We start from the raw sequence: 9,972 nt of genomic DNA, 5'->3' as shown, positions 1-9,972 counted from the left end.
CTCTGTCTTGCATCCATGGGCGCACCAGCATGTGTCTGGGCATTCTGAGGAGAACCTGCTTTTTTCTGAATTCCACACCTCTGGCAGCATGTTCTTGCCTGGGCTGAGTTAGCTCAGTAAACAGGTTCTCACCATCTCACCCTCACTGACACTGTCCCCCACACCGGAGACAGGCAGTGTGGAAATGAAGAGCCCAGCCTTGGGTGCAATTTGCATCACCTGGGGAGCTTTTAAAACTCCCAATGCCAAGGCTGCAACCCCTGCTGATTATATCAGAACCTCTTGAGGGAGGGTGCTGTGGAACCCAAGCGTCAGTATTTTTAAAGCCTGTGTTGTGCAGCCAAAGTTGAGAAACAGTACTTTCGAAGCTCAGATAGACCTGGGTTTAGTCCTGGTCCTGCCACTTATGGGCTCATGGACCTTGAATTAATTACCTAACCTTCTGAATCTCAATTTCTTCATCTCTAAAAGGATTTGTACGAAGAGTGCACGACTCAATCCTGATAAAGCCAGGTGCCTGGCAGAGACTAAGTGCCTAATAAATGGAAGCTGTTAATGTATTTTTTATAAGACAGTCCATTGCTGTTATTGATGGTGGGTAAAAAGCAGTTTAACACCCTTAAAACTGCTAGCTTGGGAAACCAGTGCTGTGAATGTAGGAATAAGAGAAGATAAACTGTAGCCACAAATGTTTATTGTGATTCTAACTCATGCTAAGCTTCAAGGGGATGAAGTGATGGTGTGATCTTTGCTTTCCAAGGATTCACAAATCTAGTTGTGGGGAGAATAGGTCTGTAGACAAAGAAAGAGGAAGTTAACCTTAACTTATGTTAGACAATGAATAAACTCAAACTCTGCTAGAATGGTCAGGAGAGTTTTCAGTGAGAAAGATATGGTTTTGAAATATGGGCAAGATTTGGACTAGCAGAGGAGATTGGGGAGGGCATCTCAGGCAGAGGAAATGGCTAAGGAGAGACTCAGTGGCTGGAATAAAGATGGGTGGACTGGTTGGAGTGAAACAGAGTGTTTGTTATGTAAAGCACTGGGGGATACGAGTGGAGATGAAGGTTTGAGAAGAACTTGAATCCCAGGTGAAGGGCTGTGGACTTGATCCTGTAGGTTTGAAGGAGTATGTGTGAGTGGCGTGATGGAATCATTTGAGCACTGAATGAAAAGCTAGGCATATGGTGGGGGGCGGAGCATCAAGGATGGTAATTAATCACATCCCTTCCTTATGGGGTCTAAACCAATAGAGAAATATACATGTGAATCAGAATCAAAGTATGAGCTTTGTTAATAATAAAGCCGTGTTGGAGAAAATAGCATGGCCTCAAGGCCAAAATGGACTTCCTACTCCTTCCTCTAAAATTAGATGAAATTAGCCATCTCTTCACAAGCAGGAGAAGCCCTGACCTGCTTGCAGAAGCAGGAAACAGAGAGGGTATTTGCCACTTGTACAGAGAACCAGAGCTAGAGGTCAGGTCATTTATTTACAGTACCTTGAACATATTAACCCCTGCTCAGAATTGGAACCAATGGAAATCAGGCCATCATAAAATGGCAAGTTTATAATTTCAGAAAGTTTATTGACTCCCTCCCTAGGACTTCATGGACTCCAGAGTAAAGATCCGTGATGTAGGCAATGATAAGTCACAGGGGTTTTTTGGGTAAGGAAATGAAGCAGCAGATTTATTCATCATAGCTCCAAACTGGAAGCAACCAAAATGCCCTTCAACTTTTAAATGGTTAAACAAACTATGGTACATCCATATCATGAAATACTACTCAGTAGTAAGAAGGAATGAAAACTGATACACAACAACCTGAATGAATCTCCAGACAATGATGCTGAGTGAAAAAAGCCAAAATCAAAAGGTAACATACTGTGTGATTCCATTTATATAATATTTCCAAAATGTCAAAATTATAGAGATGGAGAACAGAATTGTCGTTGCCAGGGCTTAGGGATGTCGGAGGAGGGAGGGAAATGGCTGTGGTTGTGAAAAGGTAGCACAAGGGTCTCTGTGATGAAACTGTTGTATAGCTTGACTGTGGTGGTGGTCACAGGTGACAAAATTTGACATAACTTAACACACATACACACACAAATGAGTGTGTGTAAAACTGGTGAAATCTGAATAAGGTTGGTGGATTGTATCAATGTTAATTTCCTGCTTGTGACAATATTCTCTAGTTATGCAAGATGTGACCATTGGAGAAACTTGGGCGAAGGGTATATGGGATCCTTTGTTTTATTCTTAAAACAACATGTGAATCTTCAATTAACTCAAAGTGAAAAGTGTTTCTTTTAATTTTGGGGGGGGGAGGTCATTAGATTTATTTATTTATTACTATTATTTTTTATTTAATGGAGATATTGGGGTTGAACCCATGACCTCATGCATGCTAATCATGTGCTCTACCACTGAGCTATACCCTCCCTCAAAAAGATTTTTTTTAAAGCAAATTTCACAGGGCACTAAGTGTCATATGGTTCTCTTTGTGTATGTGCTTATATGGGCACAAAGAAATTTCTAGAAGGCCACAAAAGATACAGTTAATAGTTGTAGTTTTGTGGGCCTGCAGTAAGAAGGAGACCTACTTTTCATTGTACATTCTTTTATACTCTAAATTATTTTAACAATATGCATATTTTCTTTTTAAGTTTAAAGGAAAATTAGTTGAAGAAAATAAATTGTTGTAGTCACTGGAATCATATACACCATTTACCATCAGAGTACTGGCATCTGATTCCTCTTCCTTTGCTGCACTCTGAGGAGTAACTCTGATCTTTGCGTTGTTGGATGGGACTCTGATGGTCTGCTGAGGATAACACAAGCTGGGAGCCATCTCGGAGGGACATTTTTACTGTAACCACTGTCCTTTACGGTTGAAAGGAATGATTCTACTCTTGTTTAAGTGGACAAAAAATTAGGTGGCTCTCTAGGGGATGATATGAAAAAAGATCAAAAGATATTTATAATTGAAGAAAAAGAAAGTCACAGAATATTGCATTTATAAACATCTGCATGTGTGCATGAATTGTGAGGGCTGCACAGGAATGGACACTTGCATATACAGAAAATGTTTCTGGGAAAAACTATTATCAATGGCCACCATTAAGGAATGGTGTGGTAGGCAAAATTGGGTGCCTCAAAGATGCCCATGTCCTTCTTTATCCCCAGAATCTGTGGGTATGCCTTGGCACATGGCAAAGGGGAATTAAGGTTGTAGATGGAATTAAGGTTGCTAATCAGCTGACTTTAAGATGGGGAGATTATCCTGGATTATTCAGGTATGCCCAGTGTAATCACAGTCCTTACAAGTGAAAGAGTGACGCAGGAGAGAAAGGGGTCAGAGTCATAGGGAGGTTTGAAGATGCTGTACTGTTAGCTTTGAAGATGGAGGAAGCGGCATGAACTGAGGAATGCAAGTGGCCTGGAGCCTCCAGAAGGAATGCAGCCCTGGCTCTCCTTGATTTTAGCCCAGTGAGATCCATTTTGGCCTTCTGACCTACAAAACTACAAGATAATAAATCTATGTTGTTTGAAGTACTAAGTTCGAGGTACTTTGTAATAGCAACAATAAGAAATGAATATAAATGGATGTGAAGGTAAGAGGATAAGCTGGAATATTTTTACCTTTCAATTTCCACTTTTCTTTAAGAGAAAAGAAACAGATTCTTTGACTTTAAGAGCTAAGTGGTGACCCTAGATAAATGGTTTCATCGAAAGTCTAGAGCCCAGAGGGAGAGAAAGGTTCTGAATGCATGGGGCTCGAGGCCCACTCAGCCCTGCCAGAGCTGAAGCGTTCTCACTTATCTGATATTTATATTGGGCTTCGGTGGCTGTATTGGTCAGGATTTCCCGAGGAAGCAGAGAGTAGGGGAGGGGGGGAGAGAGAGAGAATGAATTTGAAAAACCTACAGTTCTCCTATGTCTTTCTTTACTGTCACACAGAACACTCTGATCACTCTAATACCAGATATGTGTGGGTTCCTCTCTTGCCACGCGGTAGTCTGTGACACTGGCTGGGTGGCCTACATTTTAATTCAATTCTGACACTATCTACCTAGAGAGAGCGTCAGATCCCACAGGTTAAGGGCTCACTCCTACAAGACTGCCCCCACCCAAGCCCACTTTGGCAATAAATCTGAGTCTGCCATGACCTCCTCCTCCAGTTTGATTAATTTACTAGAGCGGCTCACTGAACTCAGAGAAACACTCACTTCTGCTTACCAGTTTATAAAAGGTATGACAGAGGCTACAGATGAACAACCAGATGAAGAAATCCACAGGGCCAGGTCTGCGAGGGTCCTGAGCGCAGGAGCTTCTGTCCCTGGGGAGTTGGAATGTGTCACCTTCCCAGAAAAAGCAATCAGAACAGTGGGAGACTGGGGCGGGGGGATGCAGCTCGGCGGTAGAGCACATGCTCAGCATGCATGAGGTCCTGGGTTCCATCTCCAGTACTTTCATCAAAAATAAATAAATAAATAAACAAACCTAATTACCTCCCCCTCCAAAAAAAGACAAAACAATAAACAAACAGAAAGAAAAGTGGGAAACTCAGATTTATAGATTTAGAGTCATTTGGTCAGAAGCAAAAGTGACAACCCGGACTTGGGGCTGGCATCTGAAGTGGGGTGGGAACAGTCTTGTGGGACTGAGTCCTTCACCTGTAGGATCTGACACTACCTCCAGGTAAATAGTGTCAGAGTTGAGTTAAATTGTAGGACACCCAGCTGGTGTCAGAAAATTGCTTGATGAGGAGGACCCCGCCCCAATCTGGTATCAGAGTGATTAGAGTATTGTAAGTGTTCTAGCGTGAGAGTAAAGACCTCTCTCTCTCTCTCCCTCCCTCTCTCTCGCTCTCATTGTGATTTATAATACAAAATATCTATTTGGTCTTTGTCCCCAGGCTCTGACACAGGGTTCCTAAAACCTTTATAAATCCCTAAGTGATAGGAGCACTCTGAGCATCTTTTTTTTTTGTAATGGGGGACTCTGGGTGGGCTCCTGGATGGAGGGGGCTGGTCACCAGAAAGACCAAGCCATGATTACAAGCTTGGAATTTTCAGCCCTAACCTCCACTCTCCGGAGAGGGGAGAGGGGCTAGAAGTCAAGTTAATAATTGATGGTGCCTACGTGACGAAGCCTCCACAAAACCCCAGTAGTAGGGGGTTCAGGGAGCTTCAAGGTTGGTAAATGCATCAGAAAGTTCTTGGATAAATAAAGATATGATTAGAAAGTACAAGGACTATGAAGTACACAGCCCAAGAGCTAACTTAGATTCTCAGAAAGACAAAGTCCAAAGTAGATCTCATCTTTAACATCAAGCTTGTAAAAGAGAAAAATCTTTTCAAAATGGTTTCCACAATTGTTCAGAATATCCCTGCTTCTGCCCTCGGTGTTGATGGGATCTCGCAGGTAGTCTTTAGGTCAAGAACTTGTTTCCATATTTGATGGCACAAATGTCACTGTGAAAGACAGCATCCCTCAAATGTGGAAGATCTTTTTGAACGTTTTGCTCTTCATATTATAGGCAATACTTAGACTTAGTAACTGATAAAGATTAGCCATTTATAAGGACTAGAATTATCCAGATATTTAAGAGAATCCAGGACTGTTTCAATTCATACAATGAAAGCTGGACAGACTCTGAAGAGAGCATCTCAATTTTAGGAAAAGAAAGCTGCGTACGTGGTCTTTCAAGGTCACCCAGAACCTTAGCGTGGAAACTGGCTCCCAAATTTCTAACCCATTGCAAAATGGAAACCAGTTTAAATAAAGCTCATAAACAAACTCTTCTCTGAGTTTCTAAAGATACATGATTTTTGAAACTTTAGGCATTGCTTTCACTAATAGCAAAAACAATAGCCACCTTACAAGATAACTTTTAAAAATAACCCATTCAAATAGTTGTATAGAAACATAAATAATTCAGTTCAGCTGCTCTCAGGGTGACAGAGAAGCCATTCTGGTCTTGACCAGGGTTTGAATTCCTGTTTTCAAATAAATAAATGTGCCCATTCCAAATGACATCCTAGGGCTTTTATATACAAGTTTCCGTAGAGAGGATCGTTCTGTGAGTGATGTCTGTAACCTCACCAAAGTGGGCTCAGCCTCTGGATCTGATGCTTGAGAGCTATTAAGACTTTGGACAAGTGACCTCTTTGAATTGTTAGACATTCAAGAAGTTGTAGCTATTATTATTATTATTATTATTATTACTATTATTATAAATTCCCACTTCAATGGGGATAATTAAGTACCTACTTCATAGGATTGATACAGTAATTAAGTGAAATAACACACTTTGCACTCTGGCATAGAGTAATTGCTCAGCAAATGGTAGTAGCTATTAGTAGCAGTAGCAGTGTGACATCTAATATGACAGGTACGTTACAAAGTCAGCATGTCACATCAGAGTCACGTTAAAATTATTCTTGAAAAATGCTACGAATATCCTGAAGTGCAATCTGCACCTTTGCGTATATCCTGTCCGGCTGATTTCCTTCTGTCTCATGCTCGTCCCGTGGCATGTCCTCACTGAATGCAGTGGCAAATGACTCACGCTTTGTCTTTAATTTTCCTCTATTGGGTCGGGGGCAGGCAGCATGAGCACACAGCTGAATTTGCGTAACTTAAATGCAGTGGATGGGGCAACTGGTTTATTAGCCTTAGGAAACTGGCTCCCTTCAGTGTCATCATCTCCTGTGAGCCCTCCCCTTTGCTACTTTCTTGTTTTCTGAGACAAAAGAGATTAAAAATCTTTTGAAGGCTGACTACGAGATCTTTTTCTATAGAAACTACAGAATTTTAGATTTGGAAAGGATCTTGAAAGTGTTGACCAACGCATTGGGCAGCAGGATGGGCCACCAGATGTGGCCGTGCTATTTACAAGTCAGATGTATTTATCCCCATAAAGATATTCATAACATCTAACACTTACTCCAGGCTAACTTATCTCATTAATTCTTACAATGCCCTTGAATGAGGAGTGCCCAAGATTATGCTCCACTTACCCCTGGAGCGCCTGAGACCCCAGAAGGTGTGTCAGGACACTGAAAACTGCACGGCTGTGCAAGTGTAGGGGCTGACTGGGAAGAGGAGGAGGATGTTGAAGGATAGAAGTATAAACGTGACCTTGGCAAGTCCCATCCCCAAACCAGGCCAAGTTTTCTTATCTCTAAAATGAGAAGGCTGAACTCTTCCAAGGTATGTCCAAAACTTTGAGCCTAAGTACAAAAGCTCGGAGCAGGGTCCATTGTCTAGACACTAAAAGCAAAGTCAATTATTTCAAGAACAAATTCTAATAAATTCACTTGTCACGTTCTCCTTAGCAGCTCCATTCAGTTCACATGTTGAAGCATGCATGACATTTCACCCACTGCCAAATCGCCCCTTTCTTTTATGTTTATTTGACAAGCATGAATGCTTCGAAATGTTCTGAATATTTCCTCCTTAGAGCACAATTAAAGGACCAAAGAACATTCCCAGTAAAGCCTGCTTAGTGCTGGATTATAATTTAATAATACATTCGTGGCTCCTTTGGTGTGCCTTACCAAAATAGCTACTGTGGCATTTTTCTGTAAGGTCAACAGAATGCATTTATTTTACCATGTTTTTATTGGAAATATAACATTAAAAATTTTCAGAGACACACAGAGAGAGCCTCTGCTCTAACCCAATCCCAATATTTTTTTATTCCCAGATGCTTCCTTCAGTCCTTGTTCACCTTTCCCCATGGTTTATCTGTTCATTGCACAGGTATTTACTGGGCTGTCCTGTGTATCAGGCACTCACTGTTCCGGGGACTGAGTATGCAGCAAAGACAAAGTCCTAGCCCTGTTTGCAAGCCTTGTGTACATGCACTTTGTACTTTTATTCCCCCTCACCCTTTTTTTTTTTGGCTTACCATTATATCTTAAGCATTTTTCCATGTGTCTGTTCTGAAAGAATGAGGGCAGAGAGGATAAAATAGGCTCTGTAGGACAGAGGGAATTTAAGTTAGTGAAACATTTGTGCAGTGCTGCTAGGAAAGAGACTCGAAGATGTTTTGAAGGCACTCTCTAGATGATCCTCACACACGATCTCATTTGCTTTCATCTTTACTACAGATCCGAGGGGTGAGAAATACCATTATCTTATTCCCATTTTACATAAGCAGAAACTGAGGCTCAGCGAAGTTACTGCTGGCTCCAGATCACATAGCTGACACGTCGCCAAGCCAGAATTGGATTCCCCGTCTGCATCACCCCAAACATCTCCCCTTACTCTTGGGATGGGATGGGGCCTGCCAGTTCTTCCTTAAGAACCTTTGATTTGCTTCCATTTCTTTCTTTTTGAGGGAGGTAGGGAGTGGAAAATCATTCTGTACCACCTGTTGCTTCCAGGTTTGAGAGGAGATAGAAGTAGAGCGACAGGAAGCAACGTGCAATTCAGAGGAAGTGAAAGAAAACAGGAACCCTTCCTTTCTTTTTCTCTTTTCTTCCCTCAAGCCCTGGCACTGCATCATTTTTGTTTAGAGAAACAACTGAGAGAATAGCACAAATAATCGACTGGCAATGGCCTAAAACACAAATGACTAAGATATAGTAGCTGGACCGAAAAGTCAAGGAATGTCAAAGACCCTCAGCTTTATTGCATCCATGCACAAGCGGTTAAAGGGAGGCCAGGGTCACCTTGAACCCTTGAGATCTCTCCAAGGTAATAACAGCAACAAAACAAAATTCCAATAACAGGAATCCATGGACAGCCACGCAGCTCTTTACAGTCTTCAACTCCCTGTACAGCGCTTTCCCCAGTATGAGCAATGTGCGAACACTTTCTATGGGAAAAAAAAATTCCTTCAGACCCTCAGTGTTGGTCTTTTATTGTAATATTACTTAAATATAGGGTAACACAAAAGGAGACATAAGCTCCTTATGCTTATAGTAGTTAAAAACTATAAAACCAGAATGATTTTACATGTAAAGTACAAACAGAACTACAAAATCAAATTCAAATCACGAACATGACTTTGATATGATGGATGATGTTGTTTTGCTGAAACTAAATCACTTTCCCCAAAATAAATACTGGTATGTGCATTATTACAACACTCCCTCTGAATGAACTATGATATTATCTGCCTTTGTTTGGAACAAATACATCATTTATTCATTAGGTCCACCTCTGTTCTTTTCTTTTGGATCCAAAATAATTAAAGCAGTTCTCTTTGTACTATTACGGTTGTAAATAGAAATGCAAATTCTGAAGCTGAAATGGCATGACAGTACTGGTTAGAAAGTGGTCACCGACTTAATACAACGCTGGGAGACATCTTAGGCCCACACTTTTGGAAACACTAGCAATTAAGAGCATAAGCTTTGGAATCCAATGGATCTGGGTTTGTATCCTGGCTCTGGCTTTGCCAGTTTCTATTGGGTAAGTTATTTAACCTCTCTGTTCCTCAGGTTTCCTCGTCTATAAAATGAGGATAATAATAATAGTACTTGAATGTTGCCAGCAGGAACAGGCACCATGCGTGACCCACTTTCTAGACATGCATGTTTAAGCTTTAAACCATAGAGAAACTTCAGAGCTCCTCTGTAACTTATTTCAGAGCTCCTCTGTAACTCGAGAACAACATGGACTTGGACAAGTTGGGAAAAAAACATTTCTCTGGCCTCCCACCCTCCCCTCCCCATATCTGCGTGTGCTGTCCCAGGTTCATGTTTTAGAGTGCAAATGGAAAATATGATTGAGCCTAAAAACGGAAACAGCTGGCAATGCCAGTAAATAGACAATTGAGAATCAGTTGAACTCATGCCACAAGACAGCTGTTTTTATCTGAAGCCCACCAATAAGGACTTGCTTTTTTGCTTCCTGGCCTGGCATGAATCCTTTGATTCCTGAGGCCCCCAAGGTTGAAAATAGCCTAGCCACCTGCCAATGGTTGGTATATTTTTAGGACCAGCAGGATTGGAAA

This window comes from Vicugna pacos, chromosome X, assembly GCF_048564905.1.
Source record: "Vicugna pacos chromosome X, VicPac4, whole genome shotgun sequence".
NCBI classification, from domain to species: Eukaryota; Metazoa; Chordata; class Mammalia; order Artiodactyla; family Camelidae; genus Vicugna; species Vicugna pacos.
The sequence above is the reverse complement of the archived record's forward strand: the minus strand, read 5'-3'. Positions refer to the sequence as shown.